This window comes from Brachyistius frenatus, unplaced genomic scaffold, assembly GCF_029030835.1.
Source record: "Brachyistius frenatus isolate BFR_SWC_R1_liver_20210118 unplaced genomic scaffold, ASM2903083v1 Contig_26, whole genome shotgun sequence".
NCBI classification, from domain to species: domain Eukaryota; kingdom Metazoa; phylum Chordata; class Actinopteri; family Embiotocidae; genus Brachyistius; species Brachyistius frenatus.
In genome coordinates, this window is record NW_027210625.1 from 4,169,599 (window position 1) to 4,187,500 (window position 17,902).

Genomic DNA, 17,902 nt, shown 5'->3' on the forward strand with positions numbered 1-17,902 from the left:
AACCGGCGAGCGGGGCCAGGCAGAGAGGCGAAATGCAGACCTGTCAAGTGCTGCGTGTCCCCCTTTTTGTGTGCAGGGAAGCAGATGTTTGTGTGTATGCGGTGGACTGGCAGAGGGAGGCCAGCAGCAGATGCCTGTACCGGTGCCAAGGTTCAGGATTGTACAGACGGTACATGTTCAGAGAGAGAAAGCTGCCCTCCCTCTGCCATAGGTGGCTCCCCAGCTGAACGCCACCCCACCCCCGCCTCCCTCCTCCCTCCCGCTCCCCCTCCTCCTCCTCCTCCTCCCTCTGCCCCCTTTCTGCTTAACCACCGCACAATCCGACCCCGTTTATTTATTCATCTATTTGTTGAATTATTTACTCATTCCATCGCTCGTTTGGCCGTTTAACGACCCGCCTGGAGGCACGGGAGAGATGGAGCGTTTACTTCAGGGACAGATGACCGTTCACTTCATTTATTGGGAAAATAAAAACAAATGCTTCAACACTATGGACCTTTACAGTGAGCACTAAAGAGGTGAAGAGTTTTGCTCCAGAACATGATACTTCACTGAATTAATAAGCTTTTGATGCTGAATTTTGGTCCGGACAACATGAAGTTACCCTGATGTCGTTTTCACATGAAATACCTCATTATGTCGGTTTAGGTGACTTGAAAGGGTCAGTTGACTGTTTGATGAATAAATAGAAAATCATGTGATTTTTTTTTTGTTTTGTTTTGTTGTGTTTTTTTGTACATTCCTCAGATGTAAATTTGAGAAGTTTAACAGTGGAGTTCATCAGATAAACACGTATCATGATCAGTCAAAACCTGACCACGTGTTGAACAAGTTCCTGCGTAAGATCTGATGTGGCATTTACAGTTTATTACAAAACTTGATGTTTACTGTTATATTGATGTATCCCTGTCATCTCTGCCCAGGCTGAGTATATTGTATAAGAATACTGTACGTAGACAATGTTTTTTTTTTATTATTATTTGAAAGGCATCAGGGAACATTTTTTAACCTTTGTTTATGTTTTGGACAGAAAGGTTCAACCTTCAAAATAAATTCAATCTGAGCACTTTGCACATGAATGACATTAAAAACAGCCTGAAGGATGTAAATGACAAAAACATAGTAACGAACAGCATAATATGATTTCTCACCTTCAAAATGCTCGCTGGAATAAACCTTTTGTTCAGGTCGGCTGTTGTAAGCCGTCACCCAGACTAATATTGTCCTTTGTGCTGAGGTTCATTTCATCTTCTAATTCTTTTGTTATTAGCATGTATTGAATGAATACTCCACAGTGTCAGAGCAATAACAGAGAACACCTCAGCCGTTCGTTCGGAGACCGTCTGCACGTGTAAGGTAGCGATGTCGGCATTGATAATCCCTCTGAGCACCCCTGCTCGCTCTTCCTCGCCATTTCCCAACACGGCGGAGGATCACAGCCTCTCCTCTGACACATCTCCCTAGTTTTCACTTGAAGAGGGAACTTTTTCTTTTCTGCCCTCGTCTTCTTCCCCCCGGCCTTCACTCGCTCTGCTTTGGAAGGAGAGCGGTGCTCTGCGAAGGTACAGCTTGTTTTATTAACATCAAAAGCGCCTGTGGGAGACGGCAGTGATCAAATTCCCCTCTAATTAAAATGAACCTGGGTTGAGGATGTTGCGCTGTTTAATATGTACAGAACGGTGCAGATTGCACAAAGCGGCTCCTCCTTTTGTTGGCGCGGATAATGCGTGCCCCGTCGAGACGCCGACGTGGGCGGAATGAGCGTACCTATAGAGCATCCTCTCAATCTGGGTGATGTCCTCATCGCCGTATGATGTTGAGACTGATGTCAGATGTGGCCGGTGAAGCCCTGAGCCTCACCTCGCCTTTAATTCGGAGGCTGATTGATGGACCTGGAGGCGATATTCACGAGCGTTCAACTCTCGTCTGGGTTGCCTTCTCCGCCCTTTACCGAGCCGGCGCTGTGTGGCAGCCCTTCCCTCGTCCCTGCCTCCAGGGGCACCTCCAAACTTTCTGAGAGTTCAAGTTCACTCTGCACTTTGTCCTCAGCATCCGTCTGCCTGAGTGCACCGCAGGAGCTGGAGGCTTCCCCGGCAGGCCGGCATCTACCTACAGTCTGCATGTGAGGCGTTGAGGGGACGTCAGTAAATTGTAGCAAAAGAAAATGACTCGGGTTTCATTCTCACCCCCTAACCTACATGAAAACGAAAGATAAGTAAGAGGCCAGTTTGAAAATACATTAAATAACTCGGTATCAACTTATCAACTGACCCCTTTATGAAAATATAACCTCATCAATTAGAAGCCATCGTCATGACATTATACATTATTGGCAGAATTTTTGATCTCAGTCGGCTCCTGCTCGTCCGTTGAGGTCAGTGTGGTTTAAGGGCATTGGTGCTGATGCTTTTCAGGTTAAAACCAACTTTAAACAGAATTTTAAAGCAGGCTTTGAGCCCAGACTGCCGTGAACTCTGGAGTTTCTCCTCCGGGCCGTGGGCCGTTCTTCCAGCGGAGTCACCGCTTGCGACGGGAATCGATGCTCCGTCTTCTCTCTGGACGTCGCCTGTTGCTCGGGGGCTTAAGATGCAGGTTGGGGGCTGCGGGTGTGACGGTGCAGGGTTTGCAGAGAGGTGAGATGAGGGATACAAATTCAATTTAGGTGTTTCTGCCGATCAATGACAGCAATCCAACCTTGATCTCAGGTTATGAATACCTGAGCAGGTGTCTCATGTAACGCATACAGATGACAAATACTACAACTTCTCCAAGAAATCGAACTCCTCGTTTGGCGAGTTAGTTCTTCGTCCTTATATTTAGATTTGCAGTTTTTCAGCGTGACCTTTGAACCCTACGCTGCTAAACGGTACAAAGCCGTAATGCTGCAATGATTTCTAGCTTTGAATGTAAGTATCTGCAGCAATCAAGAAGTCATGTGTAATCGAACCAGCGTTGAGTGACAGGAATACATAACGACTCTGAGGTAGATGTTTACTTCACGTTATTTTGTGGACATGTTTTTCAGGATTGATCGAAAAGCCTTCGAGGCTTCTCGTAAGCATCTCACAGGTGCAGCCGTGAGATCTCTTTGAACGCGCCGTCATTCACTGGTTTTCATTTGTAATGATAACTAGTAGTCATCAGTACTTTTAATTTCATATTTTCATATTTTACAGCAGCGCTGAGATCAGAGTCTGAGCCACAGATTGGATGTCCTGCGTTTGATTCGTAACGAAGCGTCATTTTCAGGTCGTCACGTGAACACTCCGAGTCGTTTTGGAAGAAAACTCCTTGTTTGTGTTTGTGAACATTTGTTAAATGTGCAGCAGCACATACAGTCGCAGTGGATTCCTGCAGACTTGAATCCAAGCCTGGCTTTTTACAGCCGTTCCACCCTGCTGTCAGACTCTGGAGCAGGTAGCTTGCACTCCATTAAACAAACACTGTGGCCCCTCACTTTTATTTGACATTTTATTTGGCTGTGACAAACGAGCAGCAGTTGGATTATAACATAATTTGTCTCCTCTTTATTACCGGCACAAAGGACACCATTCATTAATTATTCTGCCGTTGCCGCTCAACACTAACTGGAAAGGTCCCTCTTTGGACAGATGGCGAGGACAATGTTATTTATATCAATCAGTCCAAAATGTTCTGCGAGGATTACTATTCCTTGGACCGCTTTGATTTATGTCCCTGCACCTCACCCCGTACCCAACCTCAGCAGCTCCTGCAGAGACACTTTAATCGAATGGGAATTGAAAACAGACTCGCGAGGCAGCAATGTGTTTCGTCATGTTTATTTATACGTCTCACTTTTCCGTTTTTATTTTTTCACCACGAGTCTCCGAAACTAAACTTGTTTTGCTGTTGTTTCTTTTCAGGAAGGAAGTTAAAGCTGCGAGACTCTCTGAGGTTCACAGACTGCCAACAATGTTTCCCGTGCAGGTAAGGACGTTTTAAAACTACAGTTTGAGATATCTTCACCAAATCGAATCGATTCTAATTCGATATGGCTTCCTGCCAGGGCCGGGCCAAGCCAAGCCTAGTCTTTTCGGGGCCCCAAACAGGAGGCACCCCCATAACACACATCTTTTGAAAGTGCGCAGAGCAAATAAATGTATTCTAAAATGAATGCATTAATATAATTACACTTAAAACAATCACTCCTTTATAATGAAGGTTCAATCATTTAGATCCACTTAGGATTTTCTTGTCAGACCTTTTTTTTTTTTACTTTGAAAATATAACTCGGTGTCGTGTCCTCCAAGTTACATTTATAATAACAGAGCTGCAGAAAACACAACGTAGTGCAACAAAAACATTTGTATCATCATAAAAACCGTTTTCTGTGCATTTGGTTGCTGTTACAGGTGTGACTGTCACCTCCCTGCAGGTTAATCAGCTCGTCGTTTTTTTTTTTTATTAGATTGCAGGGACATCCTTTGTATCGTGTGTATTTCCAGGCTAGACTTTAAAGGTTAAAAAAAAATTATAATTGGGATTTTGGAAGTCCCTTTTGTGTGTGTGTGTGTGTGTGTGTGTGTGTGTGTGTGTGTGTGTGTGTGTGTGTGTGTGTGTGTGTGTGTGTTAGTGCATGTGGAAATATCCTACAAATCAGGTTTCTGATGACTATTTTGTCTGCGTAATGACGGCAGTGAGTGGTTGCACATTTTTAAACGCATGTATTCCTGTTGGTTTTGTACCGACGACACCGTGTCAAACCTTTCTTACATCTGTTTGGTAAATGCGTCTGACTCTGGTTTACTTGCACGAGGCAGGTTGAATGTGAATTCTGCGCTGCAGCTTGCAGCAGAATAATGAATCTGAGCTGCTAACTTGCTCGTGGAGTACAAACAGAAGCAGGCAGGTCTGCCACTGACACCGCCTCTAACAACTCATCATTACCTTTCTACTCTGCATGCAAACCAGTCCCAGAGCTGCACTTGGTAGCCGCGCGCCATGATGATGTCTGTGTGGAAAGAGAAAAAAATATATTTTGTAATGAATACCATTTACGGAGTAATTAGTTTTATGCAAACTAGTGAAGATGAAAGCAAAAATCTTTATAAATTATGAATCGTGTTATAACTTATCGGGGGTGCTTATCATGGAGTTAACGCACCTCCCCGTTAATTAAAAATGTTCACACGGAGTCAAAGAAGGGAGATAGTTTGCCGGCAGACTCATCAGGTAGCTGCGTCTTGGAGAAAAGCGGTTCTGAAGGAAGCCTTTGTTCTTCCAGCAGCGGGCCGAGAGAGGTAAACAACAATAAGGAGGCCAGGCAGGGAGAGAGAGGGGAGCAAACACTGACAGGTGTAAGGACATCACTGAAGGACTGGCAGGAATACAGCTGTCGACAGTGGACAGAAATCAGCCTGACAGAAGACATGAGCTCACTGATTTCCCTCCCTCAATCTACATTCTTCCAAACATTTGCCCATTGACTAGAGAAGTCTCCACGGGCCCCTGATGGTCCCTGGCTCGGCACGAGGATGCCCAGGCGCTACAGCAACGCTCATAAAAACTCAATTCATCAAGACGAGCGTAATTTGCTCCGAACGGAAAGCGCCACAAAAGGGGGCGAGCTTGTCAGCGAGACAGGTGGCTGGAGATCTCGCTCTGATACTGAGCGATATGAATAATAGATTCTGCTAAATGTACGCCAGGACCCGGGCTGTAAACACAGCTGCCTCCTTTCCCTTCCAAAAGAACAGCTTGGCTGGATGAGAAGCCCGAGCGCTCTGCCTCCACCTGAGGACCGGGGGGAGAGAGGGGGGGGCGATTAACTAATCAAATGCATGGGCTAAATAGGAGGCAAGGAGAGAAAGAGGAGACAGACAAAGGGAGGGGGGAGAGGTGCAAGTCACAAGGTTTACCCTCGCTGCTTTTGCTCGAGCTCCGAGCAGCACAAAGGATGTTGATTAGTGGGAAATTGATGTCAATCTAAACATTTAAAGTCTGAGCTCGGTATTACTTTTAAAAAAAAACACAAAAAAACAGACTCTTAATGTGAGCTTTGTTTTGTTGTGTTTTATTTTTTTGAAAACGACCAAATCAGTTAAACGACTATTGTATCCCAGACAGATTTTTTATTATCTGCTGATCTCCATGCAACCCAAAGATAATTACCTCAAGTTTGCATGTATGATCTGCATGAAAAAAAACACATGAATACGTCCACGTAGGTGCACCCCGCCATCAACCAGTTTGGAGTCTATTCAGGATTTGATTTGTATTTTTTAGTTTGTTTTGAGCCCGTTGCCGTCAGTCAGTCCTGCGGCCCGTAATACTGACGTCTTCCACTGAGGAAGGTTTTATTTTTGTAAATTTGAACTTGACCGGTCTTGAGGGCTTACTTCACCCAAATTACAGAGACTTTTTTTTTTTTTTTTTTTTTTACAACAAGAGCACATTCGTCAAGTTAGAAGAAATTGGGCGAACTAACCCTTTAAGGTAAATGGAAGCGGCCTGGCCTCTGAGCTGGCAACACAACAGAAAATTAAGGCATTAAATTCGTCGCTTTAAGGACCTTGTGTTTTACGTTAGGGAGTGTTTGCCCAGATTAAGGGATGATTAAGGCATTTATTTAAGGGGAAAAAGTAAATCTTGACTTTTTTTTTTCCGGCTGTCCTTGTTTTTGTGTTTCGAAGTCGAACGCTGTGAATAATGCAGAGCCTATGAATGGTGTTTGTCTTGGCAGGGACGTTGCGAGCTGCAGTTCTGCGGGATGAAGAGTCACACGTTGTGAGGAACATCGTAGCGCTTTTACTCACCGACGTGTTTACTCATGAATTATCACGTGCCTCTCGCCGTTGACTCACTTTTCATTGCTGATGTAATTTTCCCGCGCCAACCACCGTCACCCACTCGCTGACACTTAGTTGACGACTGCTCCTCTGCACATTTGATGACTCCCCAGATGAAATTTAGGAGGATTTTGCCCAGCCGAAGGTAATTAATTCTTCAATTAAAATGTTGTTAAACATTTTTAATGAGTAATTGGCACTGGGGAATCGGATACAAAACTATGTTTAACCAGAGACAGACAGACAACACGGATGTTTCAAAGTTGGTTTCTGCAAATCTGTTCGTTGACCCACTTCTTTTTCTCCCCGAGTATCGCACGGCACAGAAATATAAATAAAAAATCAAATGTGAAGCGTCTCCTGGCACAGAGGATGTGTCCTTCATCTCAGGTGACTACTGCTTCATTTGGCTGTCTCTCTCTCTTTTTTTTTTTTTTTCTCCCTCCGTGCTCTCTAATTAGGGCACGAGACGGCACACAACAACCTGAGATACAGAGCTGCAGCGAAATATGACATCACAGTGCAGGAACATGATCCACTTAACCTGATTTCACTTCAGTGTGAACAAAGACAAGGACAGAGAGAGACGGAACAGAGCATGTTTCATTAATCAGCAGCAAATGACACCAATAAAAAACTAGTTTTCAACATTTCCTGGAAGCACGTCAGGATACTCCTCCGACACACCATCCCTCCTCGTTTATATTAAAACCTACGGAAGATAAAAGTCGAGTTGATGATCTTTGGCCATCAAACTACTTTTTGTGGTTATGAATCATTTTAGTTACTGAACAGCTCAGAAAATTCATGAATGGAACAAAGTTAAAAAGATAAACTCGCTGGATGGAAGACAAACTTTTGAGCAACTTACAAGTTGTGAGAAAGCGACAAAAACGAGTGTTTCTTGACACTGACTGAATCAAATTGTTTCAAGCTCCTCTGCAGACATGTTTTAAAGCATGAAACGGTGATCTGCTGGAAGGATGACGCGTGTGTGTGATGTGGGTAAATTCTTAAAACATCTACTTCTTTCTATATTTTAAGTTATTCAGCACATTCGATCACATTCGACTGAAGAAGTCCTCCTTCAGCAGCCGTAAGAAATCCACCTAGTTTTCCCTCTGCCCTCCACTTCAGCCGGGTGTTGTCTGCTTCCCATAATCCCCTGAACCAACACAAACACATCTGGATGTGAAGGAGTCCCTCTTCCTCGGCAGCAGGAGGAAGAGCAGTTTGTTGCGTATTCACAAGCCGCAGCGTTGGCTAATCATGAAGCTAGTTCAGGGAGCCTCAGTTCATTACAGCTCTGCACTCTGTAGGTTCCTGGCATTGTTCTCTCAATTAGAGACTTGTAAATGTGTTGCTTGCTTAATCACCCAAAAACTGGCCCCTAGGACTTCCCCCTAATGCAACCCCATTAAGAGGGGCCATCAAAACAAAAGATCTGCCTCTAATGGCAATAATCCCTCACTTCTGTCACGCCCAAGCCAAACTTGTATCTTAAATGAGCGATGATGGATGAGAGCAGGCCTCCGTGTCAAAGAGCTTTATTACCGGTGATGGATGCGCCAGGCACACCGCACACCAAACCTCGACCGGGGGCCCGTCACCGTCGGAGCCGGCCCATCCCGAGTGCGTCTCGCATAACCCGGCGTCTCTGGAAGTCAGATGGCCGCTCGTGCCGCCGAGGGGGCATCGGAGGGAGAAACGAGGGCTTATCCAAACAAGCTCATTAGCACAATTAGCGCTCGTTTCCTGCCGAAGGACCCCTGGAGCTCTCCTAAACTTTGACTACACACTGCGGCGACTCGGACGACGAGTCGCAGGGCCGGGGAGGGGCGACGAGCAGCTGCTTTTACAGGCCACGGTGATGTGATCTTGAAGCGGGCGATGCTAAATGAACCGTTTGGAGGATGTTTCAGTTTGATGTCGATCTGTAACGTTAAGTTTAAGTCTAACGGTATTCATGTGGATTCTGCACTGACTGCACGTGTTTCCAGATGAGCAGGCTTTGCTGAATCGAACCACAACTAATCAGACTTAATCAGAGGTGATTGAACTGGATCTGTCAATCATTATGTCTGGAAGTCAAGCTTCACTCTTGAAAAGGAACGTTTTCACCTTGTCAGTTCAGTTTTCAGCTCTTTATGTCCCCTAAAACACACTCAATCTATATTTCCCTCTCTGCCCGGTTGTTATCGGCTGCGTTTTCATCAGCAGTATGATTTTACTGCATTATTTTGGTACACTTCCCCACATTTCCACTTGTATCCGCATGCGATCGATCCCTTGCTGTGCTTTGTCGCGTCCTCGCATCTTGTTTCCACCAGAAATCAGACTGATCGGATGACATGAGGAAGATTTGTGGTTTAAACTGCATCACGTTTGAAGAAATATTTTCTTTGGTCCTGTCGTGGCTGTTGGAGCTTAATTTGTCGGTGCAAATTACTGTTAAGTCACAAAACCACTTCAGCTCTATCTGATTATTTCTTCCCGTCGGAATTGGTTCTGATTTGTTGCTCTATTTCTTTCTTTTATTTCTGCCTGAAACCGCTCTGTGTCCTTGTGACCTTTGACCTTGACATCCGTGTCCATCTAGGAACTGAAGCCTCTGTGATTCCTCGCTCTTTGCATAAGAGCTTCCTCCGAGGGAATACAATCTAAAATGTAAACGGTGTTGAGCGTGTCTAAATGGAGCCTGTGCGTTCCCCGCGCGCCGCACGCCGATCCGATCCGCTGCAGCCATTAAGGTGCAGCACAAAGACACATAAGGCCTCCAACGTCGGATTCTTCTTAATTATATATGGAAGCCATTATATTCCCCAGACGGCGCGGTATATTTAAAGAAACCAGAGTCCTTCCAACACTTCCCCTCTCAGGGATCTCATACTTAACAGGAGATCTGCTCTTAAGGGAGCCTCCTCTGGGTATGCAGGCTGCGAAGAGCCAATCACAACCGCAGCGCTGCTACGCTGTGCCAACGCCGCCCCAACACTCAGGCTCATTACATATATTTGAAGAGCGACTTCTGCAGATGTGCGTCTCAGCAGAGAGAGATTTCGCTGTTATGTATCTGCTGTACGTGAAGTAAAAGCTGCTACAAGCTGGATGGACTTTAAAATGTCACAATTTGATGTGTAACTGATCATTTAGAGCTACGTTATCCTCTTTATTTGAGCATTTTGACCTTACTGTCCCAGGAGGACGACAGGGATGCAAACATCAAGAAATTTAAACGTGCGTCACATACGCTCTGCGAAACTCAGACAGTCTGGGTAAAAGTTAGAAGATCGTCTTCATCGTCGTCAACATTCGCATTGTGACGTATTTCGGAGCGAAACGGGACAGGAGGGAGGGGCTTAGTATTTAAATATATTCCTTCATATTTAATTGAGTCGTTCAGACTTAGGCGCGGTCCCACAGATGCAGCGGGATGCAAAGCTGTAGAGATGCCAGATGTCCGGCCTCCGCCCACACCTTCCTCACTTTGCGTGTTTGGTCAGGAAGAGGAGGAAGAGGAGAAATAAATCATTTAGAGCAAATTATTTTGACTTGAATACAGTCAGGTGAAGTTAACAAGTCGCCCCAAATTCAAAGACATATTTTGATATAAATTGCTTCTTTTTTTTTTTTTGTAATTAGAGCTCAGCTGTGGAGTTTCACAGAGTTGCAGATAGTTTGAGTTATTGGATGCAGCTTTATGAACCGGAACTCAAAGTAGAGCGAAATGATCCCCTTTAAAGCCAGCGGAGAGTTTGTTCAGATCCCAACAGACACCGGAGGAAAGGTACGAACCCTCTGCTTCCACAGGAAGTGCCTGCACACCTCCCGCTGTAATTAAAGACTCTGCAGACCTTTCAGCTGCATTAGCGAGCGTTTCCAGTGACAGGTAATAAAGCAGATCGGTTAATTGCAAATGAATGCACACCACTCCCCCCCGTTCCATTAGGCATAAATAATTTGGCCACTTGGGTATGTGCCTCCCAAATTACTTATTCTTTTTGTGTCTCAAATTACCTATTCTTTCTGATGTTGCCTTTAGTTGATTAGCGAGCAACGCGACTCGCCATTGGCTTTTTCCAGGTTTTCAGCCTGTTTTCATTTTTCATAAGGTGAAGACGTGCTCAGATGGGGCAGTGGATTTGTTTTGCTTTTGTTTGTGCACATGCACAGAGGCGAGGCGCTTTCATTACTGGCACAGACGCTAATTTATGCAGTTATTCCCAACTTTTGCACTTGTGGTGTGATTCTGTGCGCGACTTTCTTCTCACACCTTGTATAGTTTTTGCTCGGGGATGTAGGATGAATATTAAACATCGTAGCAGTGGGGCTTATTGCTTTGTTTTCATCCAGCACTCACATATAGCCAGTGCACAGAAAATAAAACATTTTCACAGTCATGAAATATTTATTTTTCTTGCACGTCTCTAATAAACATAAACATTTTGGAGACAAAGTCGATACTTATCATAGTCGGTTCTTTGCTGCCGAGGTGATCTCAGAGTTAAAGTTTATTCTTCATTGATCTCATTAGAAGTCTCTGAATATGAGCGTGAACTAATAGACCTGTAAATGTAGAGCAAGATGGGCATATTATCATATAAATCCCCTATGAGATCATCAATTTTTAATTTTAAACAGCCCTATTTTTGGAATTCACAGACTTTTCTCTCCTGTTTCTTTTCTTCCACACACAGAAATGACTTGACGTTTAATGAGTTTCATTTCTGTTCCTCTCTGCAGGCACTTTTGGTCAGATTTCATGTTGTGTTATGAGTTTTGCCCTCTTTTGATTTCTTTTTTTTATCACTTGATTTCACAATGTGCAAATAGCTTACAATAACCTGCAGGCATGGCAGGAAACTGTGAAGGCGGCAACATGCTTGTCCAGGCTGCATGTCAGCAATGTGCACGGTTGTCATTCAGACATGTTAGCGTGAGCCGTTTCTTCTGTGCTTACTGTGGAACGTGGACACGTTCTCGTTTCCTCCTCCTAACGTGAGGCTTCTGCTGCAGAACAACAGATTACCTGACGACGTATGGAGACACGGAGGGTCAGTCGGTTAGCGGAAGTCCAGTTAAATGTCGAGAAGAGTCGTTGTTTTCTGAAATACCACGAATGCCGTGTGACGAAAAGATTTCCACGAGGATGCTTTTGTCAGCACTTTTACAAAGTTGATCCCGTGACGATTAAAAAAATCTAGTGCTCCGTCTTTTAAAAGTCTGGTTTGATTTCCTCGAACGACGGTCTTTGTTCCAGGTCTTCTCGGACATCGTAGGCCCGGTTGGGTGTATGGGAGCTTTCAGAAAGAATCCAGTTAACCGTCATAATTGTGATTTGGATGATTTGGATGTTCACGTGAATGGTGTTTGCAAGTCAGAAATGGGTAACTAGGGTAACTGCATGAAGTACATCACAGCTGGACTTTGTCCTGATTGGTTGCCTTGCTCACGATCGACTGAAATCTTTCCAGTCAGGTCAGTTTGTAGCTTTTGAACCGGAGGGCCTCCACTCAGCAGGTTCAGCTAATTGGGGCTCAGAGCAGGTGCTGCCCAAACAGCCAGTCAGAACAGTGACAACTTCACACTGCTCTTAACTTGAGCAGAGAAAATGTGAAACAAAGACGGTCCGTTGTAGTAAAGCCCTTCATGCAGATTTCATTTAATTTCCTCCTAAAAATGCAGCGAGACTTTCACCAGTCGAACTCCCAGAAGGAGGTGTGACGGTGACCAGACCCCCTCCCGTCCTCTCTCTAACCCCCCGCCGAGCGAGCCCGCATGTCGTCCCCAGGTTGCGACAGCCCTAATTAAAATGTCCTTCCTCATTATCATCGATTGCCCCGCGCATTTTGGAAAACAACTGCAGCGCTGAGCTCTGGCAGCGGCGACGACGGCCGCCAAATATAGACATGTGACACTGGTCTTTAGCCCCGTCAGATGGTCCCGGTCCGACATGAGAGCGAGAAAAGTGGGGCAGCAGCCGAGTCTCCCCAGCGGACGCTGGACCACAGCTCACACAACACACACTAAAGCACACGCACACACAAGACCGCAGATGGCCAATGCCCCATTCCAGGGTTCATCAGCCACAGGAAGAAAATAACACGCACAAGAAAAACAAACTCGCAGTCATTAATGCTATGATTTATTCATTGACAAGTGTGTTGTCGAGAAAGTTTGTAAAAATCTGTGACAATATTTCTGAAACGCTGAGCTGGAAGCAGAAACAGTCGTATGTCGGTAACAGGCGCACGGTCACATTAAAATCCCTGACGTTGAAGCGCTTTAGCATCATGAGTCATTTCAGAAAAACAGATCGTGATGAGGTTTAAGTCTCCAGAACAGATCGAGACGAGATGTATGTGGAAGATTTACAACGTTCAAAATCATAGAAAACAACATCGTTTCTATTGTACAACGTTTCTCTATTATAGATCGGACCAAAAATTATATGATAGTCGTTATGTCCGCTTGTGTTCACACAGTAAGTACTACATATTCTCTATGTCTATGTATGACAATAGTTTAAAAAAAAAGGTCAATTATAGAAATAGAACAAAAATTACAAGCAATCAATTAAGCAGCGTGTGTAACAACAGCAATACAACTCGTAGTCAATTCAAATGTCGACCAAAATGTTTTTAAAAATGTACAAATTGTATTGTATCATTACATCCTTATTGTGACATACAGTATGATTTATTATGAAAACAACGTATTAAGGCCTGACATTATAAAGTGAGTGGTCAGCCTTCATTTAGACCAGTTTAATATCATTCACAGAGAGAAACAATGTCTTTAAAAAATATGTTTCACGTAATAATTTGATCTTTAAAGTTGCATCAGTAGGTTTTTTGGCGACGTCAACACTGACATACTTTCATATCATATATCATTGATATGGTGACTGTGTCACTCACTGCTGATGACTTTCATTCCTGTTTCAGTTCTGTTTGAACCAGACCCGTAGAGGTGTGTGGACCTGTAAACCAAAATAACATGATTCATATCAAAGATAGAAATTAGTGCAGCTTTAAGAGGCTTGTCATTGAACTTAACAATCAAGTTGTTGTCTTTAAATATCCAGAAACAGGAAAGAGGCTGCGAACAGCAACATGTTGCCATCAATCATTCATCAGCCAACGTGGGCACAGAAACGCGTCACCCAGTCAATGATTCATGAGAACATATTGCCTTCCATGAACCGCTTCCCTCCCTAATTTTAGATATTATTTCAAGGATGTTTAATAAGGAAACAAATACCTCGCTGCCCCTTTAAATACCAGCGTGCATTTTCATAACCGAAGCTTCGGGCTTCTCCCGCTTGACGGACAGATGGACGGACGAATGGACAGACTGCGTCGGGCAGACAGACACACAGGCATGTCAGAGGAGGCATGTTGCCGGCTGGCGAGGCAGGAGAGAGTGAGCATCTGCCGGCGGGTTTGAGGAGCAGCCATGGCTTCTGTGAATCAGGATCTCCCCCGACGCCGGTGGCGGGCCAAGAAGGGCCGCGTCGGTGCCAACGGGTCAGGGGACTCACAAATGGTTCAAAATATCATCACCTAAAAGGGCCCAGTTATTACAACCTTCTGACTGTCAGTCAACAGAACGGCTGCAAAGAAAATCTACTTTTACTGTACGGCACTTTCATCCTGCTCGTATAATACCATCCTTTAACGGAGTCACTGAATCTATTTCATTTCTAATCGATCGATCTTTTTCTGTAGGTACGCAGAGTTCAGCTGAGTCTTCTTTTTATTCAGAATAAAGTCAAATTATTAAAGTGCAGCTTCAAAACCGGGTAAATCAGACAAAATGTACAAAACATGAAGCATTTCAAACAGGAAACAGAAAAAACGTCATCGTACTTCGTGAGCGGTGCAGCGCTAAACAAGCCATACAGACACTGTAGTGTCACGTTGTAAAAAAAATCATTCGTGAACCGAGTGTACTTAATATTGGATCAGCAGTCATTAAAGGGCCAGTGCACCCAAATTACAAACCAAACTACAAACAAACAATGTTGTGAGGATAGTTTGCAGATTTTCTGGCAACTGATTTTGTAATTTTCTACCATAAGAATCACAATGTTGGTGGACTGACCCTTTACAATCAGCGTACTACGGAGCACGTTTTCAAGCGATGAAGCACTTTATTTCTGCAGAAACAAAAGCAGCCTTTTGAAATTACAACCGAGTAGAAGTTAGAAAGTCTCAGCAGGTGAAGTCAGAGCTCTCTCTGTCTCTCAGTGACCCCATAAACCTCAAACAAATCCTCCAACCCCCAAGAACTCTTCATTCTGGCCCTTTAACGGGGGAGATTTAGGGGGGGGGAAGCCTTTAAGGAGCCTTTAAGGGCAGAGTGCAACACCGCAGTCACACTCTGAGAATTCCCCACACCCGATTCCCAGAGCTCGCCCGAGTGCATCTCCTCCTCCCTGCTGGTTATCTACGGAGAGCCACAGAAACCGGAGCGGGGAGGGAGGGCCTCAGCCCATTTGACCACAGGGGAGGCCTGTCAATGGCCCAGATAGTTCTGGTAATTTCTCAGCGTTGACTCTGCTGCTGCTGCTGTGTTTTACATATTCAGAGAGGGAATCGAATATGGGGGGACTCCCTTTGTTCTGCCGTGCGTGTGTGTGTGTGTGTGTGTGTGTGTGTGTGCGCTGGATCGCCAGGGCAGGGGCCGCGCTCTCTTCCACGGATATGCCTTGAAGTGGAGAAAGGCGTAAGGTATATTTGAAATACTGAGCAGAGAGGAAAGGAGAAGTAAACAGGATTAGCGTTATCAGCTGCACTTGCAAGGGAATGCACACACAAACACACACACACACACAGTGGGTATATTTGAGGTTGCAAACACACACACACAAGGAATTGCAAATGAAACATGAATAAGTAAAGCAATAAAGCATCCTCTTGATACGCTGGCCTCAGTCAGAGAAATATTACTCGGCTCGGACCGTGTGGGCAAATAAGTGTTTTTCTTAATCTAAGTAGTCAAGCGTGATTCTGAATAGAATGATAATTGACCTAAATGCTCCCCTTTTCTGAAGGCACTGACAGCAGCTCATGGCTCATAATGCCATAAAAGCGCAGGAGGCGAATATGAGGGAGGCGCCGATGCTTCAATTGCAACTAAACAGGCGATCAGTTAAAATAAAAAAGTGCGCTCGCCACTCGAAACGTCAAGAAAATGAGCGTGTGTGCGTTTCCCCCCGCGGCGCCTTGAAGAATGAAGGTGATTTTCTGAAACTTGTTTCTGCGTGCTTTCTGAATATCACATATTAAAGGGGCCGTTATTTTGAAAATCAACCCTCCCTCCATCCTCTCCTCCTCCCCTACAATACGAGCGGCGGATGGTGCTAATTTCAAAAACATCATCTCCTCCACGCCGAGTTCAGGAAGTTGATTTATAGACGGTGCTCGTGGAGTTAATTGCAGTGCGCGACACCAATCAGTCTTTGGGGAGGTTTCTAAGGCGTGCAGGGATTAAATCGACACCCAGCACAAACAAACAAACAAACAAACATATTCATATCTCCCGTATTTATTTATCAATGTTTTAGATTGCACTCTGCCTCTGAGATTGCCCCCTTTCTCTATCGAAGATTCAATAAGTTGACAGAAACATTGTCAGCACCGGGGTGTCGCTTTATATCCACGCTGCCAACAAATCTGTCTTTGGGAAAATGGAAATGTATGTGTTAAGCACGCCCATGTGATGCAGCCCCCTCCCTCGCTGGATCCTCGAGAGTTGCTCCTCCACAAAATGATCGTCGTTGTGTTCGGAAGCATTCATCTTGATTATACAGACAGATATGCTTTGATAATGATCTGCGGGAGACGGTCGTCAGAAGTTTGTCAAAAAACACTAAATGTCAAATCCCCGGCGGTGGTATCTAACTATCTGGTGGTGTGACACAGGCTGTCACACACACACACACACACACACACACACACACACACACACACACACACACACACACACACACACACACACACACACACACACACACAAAAACACACACACTCTCCTCCCCTCACAGACTTGGCCAATGAGACGTATGCCTCTTATTGCCTCCCATGCCTCCTCACTGTATTGCACCGAGAGAGATGGAGTGGAGAGCACGCAGCTGCAGACCAACAGCAGCAGTGTGTGTGTGTTGTGTGTGTTGTGTGTGTTCTGTGTGTGTGTGTGTGTGTGTGTGTGTGTGTGTGTGTGTGTGTGTGTGTGTGTGTGTGTGTGTGTGTGTGTGTGTGGTCATCTGCATGCTCAGGGACACAAACCCACTGCGGGAAAATGGAAACAGAATTCAGCACATTTGGTGCAAAGGTCTCAGAGCTGTTTGTGTTTTTATTGTTTACATTTGTTCACTGTCAAAAAAAATGAGCTGTAATTTCAGTCGATTTCAAGCTATCCGTTTGGTTTCAACATGCACAAAATGAAAAATGCACCAAGGTGGACATTTGTTCCTTTCACAGACTATTTACATTTGTAACTTATTTGGTCTGAATTCTCTGGTATTGTCCGTCTTTTCTTTTGGTTTTGGTAACATTGGACTGATAGCTGAAATCTGGGAGCAGCAAAGTGAATAAAACGATTCTTTAATGAGCCTCGCGATGTAGGAAAGTTCGTATAAAAAGTACAAATCTAAACCTTTAGCTGTGAATTAAAGAATGTTCTCAACAATAATGATGCTTCAATATATGAATACAACTTCTGGAGAGTTAAAGTTTTTAAAGCAAGAAGTCAGTCTTTAAACTCAGATGCATATTTGTAACAGACAGTTTAGGTCATAATTTTACTGCACGGCTTGTTTCCTCTGTGTTTGACTCAGAAATTGAGTTTAAAAGTTCATCGTTGCCCTTGAAAATGTGACTTTTACTAACCTCTGTTAATGTGTTTTCATACTCTGGTCACGTGATGACAGCTGACATCATCATCAACATATGACGGCTGATGAAGACTCGCATGCTGTTAAAGTTTCTTCAGTGGACATTCAGGTAGGATTCGTTTCTCTTTCTGTTATCAGTAAAATCCTGCTGTGCACGAACCGTTTGTTCTTTTTCTCATTTAAATCTCTCCTG

General features: G+C 44.5%; 1 long non-coding RNA gene across 1 annotated transcript in view; it reads left to right on the forward strand.

Annotated features, from left to right (window-relative positions):
* Nucleotides 1-3,920: 3,920 nt before the first annotated feature.
* The window catches only part of LOC138620816 (uncharacterized), a 37,053-nt gene continuing 23,071 nt past the window's right edge, over nucleotides 3,921-17,902 (forward strand). The window contains exons 1-2 of the long non-coding RNA XR_011310903.1: nucleotides 3,921-3,948; nucleotides 17,781-17,818. This is a non-coding gene — a long non-coding RNA (uncharacterized lncRNA). The remainder of the gene's footprint in view (nucleotides 3,949-17,780; nucleotides 17,819-17,902) is intronic.